The 14,367-nt window shown below is 41.5% G+C and overlaps 1 long non-coding RNA gene across 7 annotated transcripts in view; it reads left to right on the top strand.

Moving 5' to 3' along the window:
• LOC125643014 (uncharacterized) overlaps positions 1 to 14,367 on the top strand; it is a 678,305-nt gene that overhangs the window by 195,567 nt on the left and 468,371 nt on the right. For 6 of the 7 annotated variants that reach the window (XR_012670031.1, XR_012670028.1, XR_012670026.1 and 3 more), the window contains exon 1: positions 873 to 1,199. The exons of the other annotated variant lie outside the window; for it this stretch is intronic. This is a non-coding gene — a long non-coding RNA (uncharacterized LOC125643014). Of the gene's footprint in view, positions 1 to 872; positions 1,200 to 14,367 lie in introns of those variants that run through there. 7 annotated transcript variants of the gene reach the window in all.

Genomic DNA, 14,367 nt, shown 5'->3' with positions numbered 1-14,367 from the left:
TGTTAACAACACCTACTGTGGGTAACCTTAAAAATTGTTCCATTTCCAGAACTAACTCTTTCTCGATTCTAATGCTGTGATCCTGCTTTTGCTATGACAGAAAGAAGCCGCAGAAACACTGTCATTCTTTTCACTGCTATGCTACTCTTACACACCAAGTATCAGCAGCTCTATCATTTCCTGCTTGCTCCCTCTTGCTTGAGGGTGAGAACATCAGGTATAGAACACCTGGAGAGATTTTCACAGGCAGAAAGGTCATTTAGGTATATATATAAATTCCCAACCCACTCTAGTTAGTGTATACAAAGTTTGAATTAATTTAACATAAGATTAGTCAAGAAGTAATAGATCACATCAGAATAAAACAAAAAGTCCTATCACACAATTTATCCAAATTGTGTACTCATTGCAGGAAGTGATCCTGGCACCAATATGGAACTGTGGATTTTTAATGAGTTCTTTGCTTACCTGCCTTTCCTTATGGGCTATCAATGCCAGTTCAATCCAAAGTCATTGGAAAGGCAACATTTAAACAGTTACTTAATTAGCAAAATGTTCATTCAGTTCAAAATTGCCTGCTTGGGTGATAATTCATTGTCAAACCTTTTTCTTTTCACACAGTAACCCCATGCATGCAGTAAATTATTCAAAGCTAGGTTCTTTGCAGCACACTAGTAGATGTAACCATGGCTAATCAGTAATCGTAACCTTAGTTCATTATCAGTTCTTATGTTGTTTTTCCCAGATGTTAATCAATGGTAAACTCTTCTAGTTTATATATCATACATTCCTTAAATCATGCTTCTGTCTCTTTAAGAAGATGTCATTTTTCTGTGACAAATCATGTTATCTCTGGGTTGTAACTGCTGCCAGCCTTGCAAGGTTTTTTTTGTTTTTTTTTCCAGTTTTTTCTTAGCTTTTCACTACACAGAAACACAGTTGCTGTTACACTACTTTGGAAACGAGCTTCTTTAATACATTTTCTCTAGTCTCCCACCATTATCTGAAAGCACATTACAAAGGCTGGCAAATGTAATTTTAAAGATGGAGACACTGACATCGACAGAGTTACAGATAGAAACCTACTGTTGTCCGCTCTAACCACTAGAAAGTGCTTCCTCTGCACATGATGCCACCCACCAATCTGATGATGGAGATAACACATTGGGGCAGTACCTCATGGAGCTGAATGGATCAAGGTATTGTGTGCTGTGTCATCGGGAACCATATGGGGCCAAAATGTCTCATTGAGGTAGTGGAGAGCGAGTGTGTGTCTCATAGGGTAGGGTGCATGTAGGAAGTCTTATGGGACAGTCTTGGAGCATGGACAGAGAGGGATTAGTGACTCAAAGGAGCAATCACAAGTGAGCTGATCTTGCATGAGATGAGGGTGTCTCCCTGGCTTCATAGATTATAAACCCAGACGTTACCATTGCTATTACATAGTCTGGCCTCCTGTATAACACAGGTCATAGGACTGCCCTGAATTCATTTTTGTTAGAAATAGAGCAATTCTGTTCGAAAAGCATCCAGTCTTGGTTTAAAAATGTTCAGGGATGAAGAATCTAGCTGCGAGTGAGTTGCCTCTGTTATAGGGGAGAAATATGTGAGTAGTATATCAGAGAACAATCAATAAGTGTCCTCCCTACCGTCATCTGGTCCAGGGGCCAATCTGGAAAGTAGCAATCTTCTATCATACGTACCCCGGGGGAGGCATCCATGTGAGTATTTTAGTAATTAGGTGAGTGTCAGTATGATTTAAGGCAGAGAAGAAAAAAATATTTTTACACAGTGGATGATTACCTTGTTTTTTCAATATTTATTTTTAGCTAAATGGAAAAGGCATTCATGATTATCCAGAGTCGTTCTATTGCTTGCGTATGATGGATATGCTGTATGGAATACAATTAATTTCCTTTTCAATTCCACATTGCATTTACTGTGGAGTCAATAACACTGGATGCTAAACTACGATATACTTTGGCAATTCTAATGCAAAACATCAGCAGGGTCAGGATTAGGCCTGAGGAGCATTGTATTTGCTCCCTTGTACACAGCATGGGTCAAATTCTGCACCACATCACATCTGAAATCTCCCTGAGGAACAGACTAACCCAGCAATCATAGCAATTCTTGCTAACGTTTGCTTCATTCCAAGAGTCAGAAATAAATATTGGCATTAGCACCGATGCAATATACGCTGCATTTTTAACATCCTTTCCTTATTCCCATCCAAATCTGGATTCTGCCCTTTTGCTTATTCTGAGGAGCACCATACTCTGAGAATAGCTCCATTGATTTCAGTGTAACTACATGCGTCGCTGGGTCAGGTGGGCGAGAGTAGCAAAATCTGTCTCTAAGGCTGCAAATGAAGGTGCTTGATTGTTCCTGGCTCTGCAGGACAACAGAAGCATGTGGGGAGATAGCCCATGGTGCAGGACTGGCTCAAATTAGTGCTTGCATACTGCTAAATACAAGGACTATAGAAGTCTAGAACTGCTTCCTGTCCTAAACTCTCCATCTCCAGAAAGGGTAGATACAAGGTCTCAGCACTGGTATTAATCGTGCTTTGGGGAGGAAAAGACTCATAGCACATTGTCAAAGGATGCATGGCTTTGGTAGCTGCCAGAACTATTACAATCATGCTTATTTATTCATTTACTGAAATGTTTTTTTTTTTTTTCATTTTTTTAAGCTGGACCAGATTCTGATCTAAATGACCCTATTAAATTCAGTACAGTTACCCAAGGTTAGCCCCCGTAACAGGGGTAAAATGCTAACCATTTATTTCTGAGTTCTGTACGCCAGAATATAATGGTGGACTACACTGAGCCAGATTTCAAATAGTGTAGGTCAGTATAGGTTCACTGACGTCAAAGGAGCAATGCTGATTTACACCAGCTGAAGAGCTGGTCCATTATCACTCAAACTTTAATCAATAAAGAATTTCATGCCAAGAAATCTGTTTTGATCCAGATAATACAATGATATAAAATACTTGTAATGTGAAATCCACTTAAAAGAGATTAATTTAGGAAATCAAAACAAGAATAGTTTGTTTTTTATAATTAGTTAATAATTCATTTATAAGGAGGAGGCTAAGAGAAAAAAATACATTACCAATCCAAATAATAATCTTGTGAGTGTCGGGCAATCATCAGTGGCTTTAAAAATATGTGCACAAAATTGTAATTATATTTGAGAGGGAACAAGATAATCTGACACTTTAATCCTCCCTGGGAAATTCCAGTGTGACATTCTATACCTTGCGGGAGCGTCCTGGAACCCCCATGTTCCTCATTTTCATATAATCATGATCTTACATATAAAGCAGGCCTTGCAAGATATCAGGGGAAAGATTATGATCTGCTGAAAGTCATTTCTCTATCCATATATGTGTATCATTAAAGCATATTAAGTTATGAGAATTGTGTTGCATGGTGGTCACTAAAACATGCAGTAAATTGGGGGAATCAGCCAGATATTAGCTCCCCAGAGGCAACAACAAGGAAAGTAACCAACACCCAGGTGCGGTGTCAAACAGTCCATCAACAGCCATTGTCCAGCAAGGGAGCTACAATGGGATGACTCACCTGCATGAGGCCCCACCAGGGGAATTGCTCCACCTTGCTTGGAGAGGCTCAGCAATGGCCCCCAGACATGCCTGGACTTGTGCTCTCCAAGCACATGGACTGACGATATAAAAAAGACAGAGTAGACGCATACTGGGCCCTTCTCCTGCCCCCACCTATGCTGCAAGCAACCAAGACACTGAGAAGAAGACAAGAGTCCAACACAGGAGATTGGCCCAGGTTTAAGGAACAAACCTGTATATTAAGCACTGCAATATCCAGTGGGGTGAGAAAAACTGCTTAATCTAGTTGCTGCCCAGTCTAATAGGGTTGTGAGTTTAGACTGCATGCTTATATTTTATTTTATTTTGGTAACCGCTCTGACTTTTTGCCTATCACTTAATATCACTTAAAATCTATCTTTGTAGTTAATAAATTTGTTTGTTCTACCTGAAGCAATGCGTTTGGTTTGAAGCGTGTCAGAGACTCCCCTTGGGATAACAAGCCTGGTACATATCAATTTCTTTGTTAAATTGACAAACTCATATAAGCTGCAGCGTCCAGTAGGCATAACTGGACCTGCAAGATGGAGGTTCCTAGGGTTGTGTCTGAGACCGGAGATATTGGCTAGTGTCATTCGGTTGCAAGTAGCTGGGAGCAGCTTACATGCCAGACGCTGTGCGTGAACAGCCCAGGACTGGGGGTTTTCACAGCAGAGCAGGTTAAGGCTGGCTCCCAGAGTCAAGGATTGGAGTGACCTAGAAGATCACTGGTCCAGATAACACCAGAGGGGAACGTCACAACCTGCATAGCCAATTTTTGTGGGGTAGGAAATTAATATGAATTCTATAAACATGTCAGCAAATAGTTCTTCATTTTATTGCTGTTGAGGGGAATGATCCTGTAGTTCTTGCTCAAGCAATGATCCATGAAATTATGATCATCCTAATCCAAATATTTGTAAAAGAAACCAAATCTCCATCTTTCAAGGAGAGATTAAATTTTACTAAACATTTTCATGGTAAGTCTCATCACTCAGCTAACAAGTGCCTCTGGTTAACATTCCACAAACTCATGTTCTGCACTGATCTTCAAAAAGGACAGGAATCCTTCCCTAACATTGGTCCCAACTGAGAAAAGCAGGGACTTAAACATATGCTGAATTGGGCCTCTAAAGACAAAGAAATTGTTTCCAACTTGAGTGATAAATGAGGACAAACACCCTAGCACCAATAGAACAGCAAATTGGGATTCCAAATAAATACATAAATAAAATAAAATGTGTATATATAGTGAAAAGTGCACTTTCCACTGAAAATTTCATTTTATGATTGAAACATTGAATATCTGTACAATTGTTTGTTTGGTTCGTAGGTTCTTTGTTTGTTTGTAAACTTTGAGGTAAAAACTGAAAATGTCAGTTGAGACATGCCACCATGGTGCCTCATGGGAGTTGTAGTTCAGGCACCACATACCCCCATTCTCCTGTATGGGCCAGGTTTGCCAGCAGAACTATTATCCTCCATGACATGCTGCCACCATATGGTTCAAAAGAAGGTCAACAGCACCTCAGGAAGAGGGGAAGCCAGGGTGCATCATGGGAGATATAGTCCAGCCAAGGAGTCAGGCCCAGAGAGTAAAATGCGGGCATAAGGCAACTGAACTTCAGTTCCCATGAGGTACCATGGCGTGGTGTTTAGATGCTGCTTGCAATTATTAGAACTGGGAGCACTGGCTGTTGGGAATCTGAAAGGACAGGAAACAGGAAGCGGGGGGGGGGGAGGGAGTTGAGGAAGCTGAGTGAGAGCTACCGAGGGTGCAGCAGCAGCTTGGTAAGAGGTTTCCACTTTAAAAATAAAGTCCTTTTGAAGTTTGTTAATACCTTGCTTGTTTGTTACAACACATGGCATAATTTCTGAATCAAACTTTTCAGCCTGAAGTTACCAAGTTTTGGCCAAATGAATGAACTTTTGCTTTGTTTTTGTTAACATTTTCCTGGGGCAGGGACTGGGGGATTCTAACCAGCTCTAGGAACAGGTAACTTAGATGTACCTGACAGATCAGTATAACTGAACCCACTATATTGCAAGTTTTACTGGCTGCTTTATGAATATTCTGCTGTTCATTTCTGGCTGAGTGCTGGGGCTGGCTGAGTCATGCTGGCTGAACCATTTTTATTTGGAATTCTACATATGACACTTGCCTTTTCATTCTAAGCAGATCATGACCTTCCAGGAAGCTCAATGGGTTTTTTTGCAGTAACTCAGCACTTTGGCTTAGTCCCAAAGAAATGGAAGAGCAGAAGCACGTGCACTGTGACCTAATGGGTGGAAAAACCTGTATCCAAATTTTACCAAGCTTCTGGAAAGCTTCATTTTGTGTTTCAAGCAAAGGTTGCTGTTGATTCTTAATTTAACCCTAGTAGCTAGTCCAGGCTTTCTCACTGGGTCATCCCTTGCTTTACTGTTTCTGCAGAATCACACTGACATTGCTGCAGAATCTTTATTTCTGACACACCAGTGATTTCACCAGTGAACATCTTCTGTTGCTCTAATCCTCAACCACATGTTGTCACCTTTGACTCTGCTCAACTCCTCTGGATTGGCAGGATCCAGCAGGAGCTCTCGATCCTTCGCTCCTCTCCTCTTTAACTGATCCCCTTTCCTCCTCCGATTTTTATCTCATTTTACATGTGTGCCCTTTTCTAAAGTCTCCAGGCTTCTGTTCACCTCAGACCTGTGAAATTGACCCCATTTTCTCATGCCTCTGAAGCTCCCCCTGGTATCCTCCCTCTCTCCCTCCCTTCTGGTTTATTATAATCAAACACTCTCCTCCTTCGGTTGCTTTCTCTCTGCATTCAGGTGGTAGTTCCCCCTACCTTAAAGGAAACCACTAGACCCTGCATCTCTCCCTATTGTCCCCACCCTCCCTCCTCTTCCCCTTTATCTCTAAGTTATCTTAGTGTCATGATTTCTTCTCCAGTTCTCTCCTCAGTCCCCTCTGGTTTGCCTTTTGCCCTCTCCACATCACTGACATGTCTCATGGAGGTCATTCAGGCCCAATTCTCATTTTCACTACAACCTCTTTGTGCCACTCTGGGAGTGTCCAGAAGTCTTACAGGGGGTGTGTCATGGGAATACAGACCCCATACTATCGCAGCAGCTAAATGGTTAACAGGAGTTGAGCTGCCTCCTCTGCTGGGGCTGATGCTCGTCCCACAACAGCTAGGTGAGATAGCAAAGCTACAGGGCAGAAGTGAGGGGTGACTGCCAGGGAGGCTGAAGAACCACTGGGAGCAGGATCATTCCATAAGGGAATAGCAGGAAATTTGGGTCTTCAGGAGAAGAGGATCACAAAGTGTGAGTCTGAGAAACAGCTTGCAAGAGAGGTGTGGTAGGGAAAGTCCAGAAAAGCAATGAGGGACTGGGAGAAACCAGTTCCAACTACCTCATACAGGGTTCTTGGAAGAGTGAGTGGGCCTGAGTTCCCTACTAACCACAGCAAAGGGTCAGTAAAGCCTGAAGAACAAAGGCTGACGACTGTCATCCCTTCACCAGTGTTACCGGCCTCCTGATTCACTAGACTCTGGCCTGAAATGGAGAGACTGTTGACAATCTGGCTGGCATCATATTGAGGAACTACTAGACATGGGACTAAATGATGGTTGGCTGAACAAAGGGGAAACTGAGGCAGGCTTACCCTAAAATTCTGCTCAACCACAAGGGAGCGCCAATGCTTGAAAGCAGCCCTGGACACGTCATAAATTTACATTTACATTTTTGTCTGCTCCAAGGCCCCTTTACACCACCAGAGTGGTGTAAAGGAGAATCAGCCCCACTCACATTTCTCCATCTCTCTTTAACACATCCCCCTCTCTCTTCTTGAGATGCCCTATACCTGGGGCTTTGTTGACTAATCAAAATACAGTTTCCATCTTCTATTCTGTTCTATACAGTTCCCTCATCACTGTAGCATCTGAGCACCTTTGTGCATTAAGCAATGCAACTAACATCTATCACTTCATGTTCATTCTCCTCCTCTTCCCAGGAGGAGAATTGTGTATACAATGGAGTGGTTTAAGGTTTTATTTATTTGTGTCCACACTGCTCTATGGGTGCTAGAGAAAGAAGGTTGTAGAAGTGAACTGTACACTTGTCGCAGAATATGGTCAAGTTTGGTATGGTCCTTGGTTCTGGTGGGAGTTAGTTCCACAGTCTCAGAGTAGTGCCTGAGAAAGTTCTGTCACCCACATAGCTTTAACCTTCTGGTAGAAAGTGCCATTGTACCTGGGGAGCAAAGTTGTCTACCACAGACTTCTCCCCAGAGTTTTAGGCAATCTTTAAGATATGCTGGGAGCAGGCCACTGAGCTCTTTGAAGATAAGGATGGACACCTTGAACTTGAGTCAATATTCTATGGAAAGCCAGGATAGAGAGTAGAAGACGGATTTGGTGTGTTCACAATATCCATGGTGGCTGAGGAGATATTCTGCATGTACCACTCTTTCCCCCACTGACTTCCTTCCCTCTTAGCCTTTCTCAGGGTGCACCTAAAATTGTCACAAGTCAATGGTAAAACTCTCTTTGTCTTCAGTGGGGACAGGACTTCACCCATATTTCTTTTACCCACATCCATCTGATTCTTATCCCCTATTCTTCTGTCTATAATCACATTCTATGTTAGTCTCATTTAGATGGTAAGATCTTTGGAGCAGGGACCATGGCTCCCTGCCGCCATCTTTGAAAAATAACAGGCAAAATTATGGAGTTACGTATTGTGTTAATAATAATATAATAATATTGCCTTTTGTTCAGATCATTTTACTCATTCAATAAATGTGCATTATAGATGCCTTTTCTCTGTGGATGGTATTTTACCACTATTGAATATTCATCAGTTCTACTAGAGGAGAATAACAAGTCTGGAATGTGGTACTGTATTCTCTTAACCATCTTTTGTTCACTTTGTTCCATCCAGTGTTTCACTTAATTGATATAAATCCAGCCATTGTCAAGTATTTCTCCATAAACCTTCTCTGGAGTTTAGGGAAATTTATAGCTAAATAGCAGTTGACATTTCACTAAAGAGGAAGTATGGCATTATGCTGCAGTCAGCATGCCTGACTAGAAAACAGCCAACCATGCAGAGATGATTATAAAGCTTTTCTTTTGCCCTTTAACTTGAATCCAGTCATCAGAAGATTGATTTAGTTCCCAGACTTAATTTGATGGCATAATTCTATTATTTAAAGAAAAATACGCGATCTTTTTAATCTACAGGTTTCGCTCTGCTCATAATAAACGGATATACCTCACCACTCAATTATTCCCAAACACCGCAAGTGCTGTGACAAGTTTGGACTTCATTACCTTAAAAAAAAATGACATCATTGCTCTCATTACAGTCAAACCATGTCTGTGATTCCAAATAATCTTTATCCTTCAGATATGGAAGGATATTAATTTTAAGAATTGGGACATGTTCTGTAAATCAGTTCAGGGAAAGAAATATCAAAACCTGTTCCTGGAATGTATTCCAGAGTACAAAAAGAAAACTCTGAAACCTGTCAAATATTAAGGCAAACTTACAGTAGTGTTTAGTAAAGATAGATGTAATGTAAAATAAAGCTCTTAACCTTTGTTTGAACAAAGATACAGCTCCACGTTTCAGAACTTTAATTAGCTTTTGATATTTTCCTGGTGCTCTACATAGGGATAGAGAAATCTGTGTCAGTTTGTGGAAAGTTTAAGCCAAATAAACTGAAATGTGTGTATTAGCACTGGAATAGCTTTAAAGAAAAAAAACCAACACTTTGCTACCCACTCTTCAAAATTGGAATAGATCAGATGGGCAAAATTTTCAGACATAGATACTTTAACATAAGCATCAAAATTGAAATTTAGACACAGACTGGTATTTTTCAAAGGTTCCAAGTGAGTTAGCTACCCAGATCTCACTGAAATTCAGTGAGAGTTGGGTGCACAACTCCCTTAGGTTCATTTGAAAGTCCCAATCTTAAATAAATAGCCTGATTTTCTGAGTCATTGAGGACCAACAACTGAGCCAGACTGGCAATGCCTGTGTTTCCTTAATGTGACTTGTACTTAACGGTGAAGAGACCATTCTTCCCTTCAGTTTTCCTGCTATGTATTTGAGTGTGTCAAGGGAACAGAGGTATTCTATCATAGCTAATAGGAAGGCAATGGAGACATTGTCTCTTTCACCCTGCCCCGCTCCAATTGCTGATTTCATGATTCAGAAGAGCAATAAAGGGGTCTCTTGTCTTCTCTTCATATCCCTACATGACAGCTCCATTTCAAAGTTCAACCAAGGGTGCTCCATTCCTTTTAAATCTCTTCCATCCACCGAGGGAAGTAGCCACCTCTTGACGAACCTCCTTGAAAGAGAGGGAAAACTCTATGTTTGCCTCATAGAACTGGTCAAATTTTTCTGTGTGGAAAGTGTTTTCTACCAAAAATATCGGTTCATCTCGAGTATTTTTTTTTTATGGGGATTCCTGAACCAATTGTTCAGATTGGTTCAGGACTTCCCAAGGTAAACCTGACATTTTCCAACAAAAAATTTCAAATGTTTCTTTTCCCCAGAATTTTTTAGTTTTCAGAAATTTTGGTTTTCTGACCAGCTCTGCTGCCTAGCGAGGGAAGCTTTATAGATATTTAGTGAGCAAGCATCTATGGAGCTGGCTTTCTGCTAGTTAGGGGCCTTTAGCTGGATTACTGATCAGGGCAGTAGATAATACTACAGCGCTGTGAAGATAGCAGTTTAAAACACCCTATTAAAATGGAAAAAAAGGCCAGAGCATTTCATGAATGTGAAACTAGCCCACTTCATCATGCAGTGACTCAAGAATGCTCAACAGAAAGAAAGATATGGCATACTAACTCTGAAGTTATACTGAGCCTGTGTATAGCTGTAAATGATATCAGAGTGATCATATGCTCATCTTAGATCTCTGAAAGACCAATTCAAAACAAGGTGAGTTAATATTGGAAGGGAAGCTGACATTAGAATGCTCTGGACTTTATGGAGTTAGGCCAGATTCAAAAGTTTATTTAACATTTTAGTTAATCTAATGAACTCCCCCTGTGATATGTACAGAAATCTCTTGATTTCCCTCTTATTTTTTCCAACATTAATAAATCTAATATTTTTATATGATGCATTGTAGGGGAGTTTTACTGTAGGGTCTAGTCATTACCTTTCTGGCAATAAACTTTGTAAGAACAGAAGGTAGTTTTAGAGGTGTAAAGTTCTTTCAGTCTTCTAACAAGGTAATGAGAGAAGTATTTTTTAAGTTTTGATTAATTAACAGCTGACCTGCCAGGGATGAGACGAAAAATAATAATAATTCAGGAACCTCAGTAAGATGCATGCTACACAACCTGGTCCAGTAGGTATGGGTTAAAAGATGGACATAACTCCCAGTTTGAATATCAAATCTAGTTGAGGCCCTAAATCCTCTCTATCCCACCAAGGGGAGCTTAAGTTTCTTCCATTGCCAGACACATCCTTATGGCAATAAAAATGTCAACTTCCTTAAAAATAAACTGACATCTGAAAATCTTGAATCCAAAATGAGTGAGTCAGTGGAAATCTTTGGTGGTGGTATCACGGGGACGGCCCACTGAGAGGTGACAGGCTCTGTTAAAGAGAATAAGCCAACCAAGATTCACCTGTGCATGGCCAGTTGGATAAGCAGCTGATCAGTAATTAGTTAAGGAGCATCTGGGCCTAATAAAAGGTGAGGGCTCAGGGAGAAGCTCAGAACAGAGAGGTGGCTGTGGGTGAGAGAGCTTCTCAGAGAAGTTAGGTAGGAAGCTACTTCTAGAGTTGTCTCCCTGGCAAGCAGAGGCTCCCAGGCAGAGGAACAGGCCCAGAACACAAAGAGAGAGATCCAAGGAGAGAGACTACAAAGGTCTCCAGGCAGGTAGGCCTGAGAGAGACCCTGCATCAGCAGAGAAGAGACTGCAGAGCTCCAAGCAGTAGAGAAGCCTGGGGACTTACTGCAGAAGAAGATGGCTTGTTTGGATACCATCTCTGATGGCTGATTAAACTAAACCCTTCAAGAGGCATTGTCATTGTATAGAAGCCTCATTGAACTTATGGAATGCCCACTAGGAGACACTGAGGCCGAGATGTAACTGTGGTTCCACACCGGGCTGCCAGGGGACGCTCCAGGGCAAGTGCCTTCTATTACAGGTGGCAAGTTTCCATTTTTTTCTTTATCAGTAAAACTAGGCTTGAATTGTTTTACATGGCTACAGAAAAATACTATTCAATCAGTGAAGCATGAATCTGAATAATGTGTTACTGGGAATGCTGCTGTGCTGTGAATGTTTTAGTATAAACGTTGGTAACCACCTGAGTGGAGATTGTGTGTGTGTGGGGGGATGGGGGTGTGTGTGTGTTATTGCGTGGGGGGACAGCGGAAACGTGTTACTGTTACGATGATTCAGAGTCTCCCACTTCAACTCAATCTTTCAATGCTTGTATTACAGCAATGAGTATGAAACTTTTACAACATATTCTGTGAAAGTATTTTTTAAGATGAGATCCGCCAGCATTTACTAAAAGTAAAGCAAGAGAGAAGTATAACTAAGGCACTTCCACCATTGTGTTTTTTTTTTTCTGTGTGATTCTAAATTTCCTGATATGTTAAATATCTTGATGTTTATCTTTAAAACTTAACTTGTCAAAAATAGACTTTACAGTAATAAGCCCTTGCTCTTATCTCACACTTTTCATCCATAGATCTCCAAATGCTTTACAAAACAAGTCTTTATCATTCTCCCCTTTTTACAGATGAGGTGCAGAGACTTGCCCATGGTCATATAGCAGGCTAATGGGAGAGTGAGGAATAGAACCCTGATTTCCTGAGACCCTGTCCAGTGCGGTATCCACGAGGTCACACTTGACTGAAAGGTTTAAACTTACAAGATAAAATATAGGTCTGCCTCCATACTGCTCAGAAAGTAGTATCACAAGGATGGATGGGTGGGTGCATGTACAACTTGCCCAGCAAGTAGAAATATCAGATTCTTAAATTTTGTCTAGATCATCTTTTTATGATTTAAATATCCATTCCTAGCCATACATCTCTTCTCTTCCACCTGTGTCTGGATACACAGATGGTCAACTGGAGCTTCTGGGTGTTCCACGCCTTTGAAAATCAGGCCACTTTTATCTAGGTAACTAAATATGGTCGTAGGTGCCCACTTTTTAAAAATCTTGGCTGATGTGTTTGGTCTAGGAGGAAGGATACCTAGCTTTTACAGCCAATCCATGGAACAACATGGGAGTTAGGTTTTGAAGGAAGGTTTCTGAATCCTTCTGAGCAAGAAAAGCTTTTGCAATTGCAGCTACCATTGACTGATGTAGATATCGTGTGCAAATGTAACACGACAGACCCCGGTCATCGGTGGGCAGGATCGAACCTGGGATCTCTGGAGCTTAGTTCATGAGCTAAAAGCCATATGATCCTTAGCTAAAGCTGTAGAACAGACTCATTAATCTCTAAGTGGTCTGGGTGCCACTAGATGGGACAGAACACCACACCCAGGAGGCATGTGGGTACATACTTCCCCTAGCTGAGGAAGCACGTCCCAAGCTTCAGAGACTTCCCAGTTGAAATCCCGGATGAGCCCCGACTTATAACACCGACAGACCCTGGTTGTCAGCAGGCAGGATTGATCCTTGGACCTTTGGAGCTTAGTGTATGAGCTTCTACTGCATGAGCTAAAAGCCATATGGCCAGGCTGTAGAGCAGACTCATTAATCTCTAAGTGGTCTGGGTGCCACTAGATGGGACAGAACACCACACCCAGGAGGTATGTGGGTTACACGAGGCTGGCTATATATTATGTGTATAAAAGCCAACTGGAAATGGCTTTAATTATGGAGGGAACTAAAACATATCAGAGAGGTCCAGGAGACAGAGCGACGGATATGGGATAGCACAAAGTGCTATGGTTGTAAAGCAGTTGTGGCAAAACAGAGCATGAGAGCTACATAGTCATATAAGAGAAATGAATGCAGCGCTAACTGTTCTTTTTGTGCTAAAATTATAGCAAGTAGAGTGCTGGTCAGAAAGGAAATCAGATTTCATACATCTTTGCAGCTTTCACGTGCATATGCAAACACTGCACTCCACAACCTCTAGCCTACTGTATGTAAAACGTGCTCTGAAGGCTACTTTCACAAGCTGCTCCTGTGGGCTCACTCCCATCACAGGCTCTTTGTTTACAGTCTTAGACCAAATCCACTGTCTGGAGCAAAGCTGATCTTGTGTGTATTTTTATAGAGGTACATTAAGAACTAAAAGAAAAGGAGTACTTGTGGCACCTTGGAGACTAACCAATTTATTTGAGCATAAGCTTTCGTGAGCTACAGCTCACTTCATCGGATGCATACTGTGGAAACTGCAGAAGACATTATATACACAGAGACCATGAAACAATACCTCCTCCCACCCCACTCTCCTGCTGGTAATAGCTTATCCAAAGTGACCACTCTCCTTACAATATGTATGAAAATCAAGGTGGGCCGTTTCCAGCACAAATCCAGGTTTTCTCACCCCCCCACCCCCATACACACACAAATTCACTCTCCTGCTGGTAATAGTTCATCCAAAGTGACCACTCTCCCTACAATGTGCATGATAATCAAGGTGGGCCATTTCCAGCATAAATCCAAGTTCAACCAGAACATTGGGGGCTGGGGGGGGCTAGGAAAAAACAAGGGGAAATAGGCTACCTTGCATAATGACTTAGCCACTC

This window comes from Caretta caretta, chromosome 9 (genome assembly GCF_965140235.1).
Source record: "Caretta caretta isolate rCarCar2 chromosome 9, rCarCar1.hap1, whole genome shotgun sequence".
Taxonomy (NCBI): Eukaryota; Metazoa; Chordata; order Testudines; family Cheloniidae; genus Caretta; species Caretta caretta.
The sequence above is the reverse complement of the archived record's forward strand: the minus strand, read 5'-3'. Positions and strand labels throughout refer to the sequence as shown.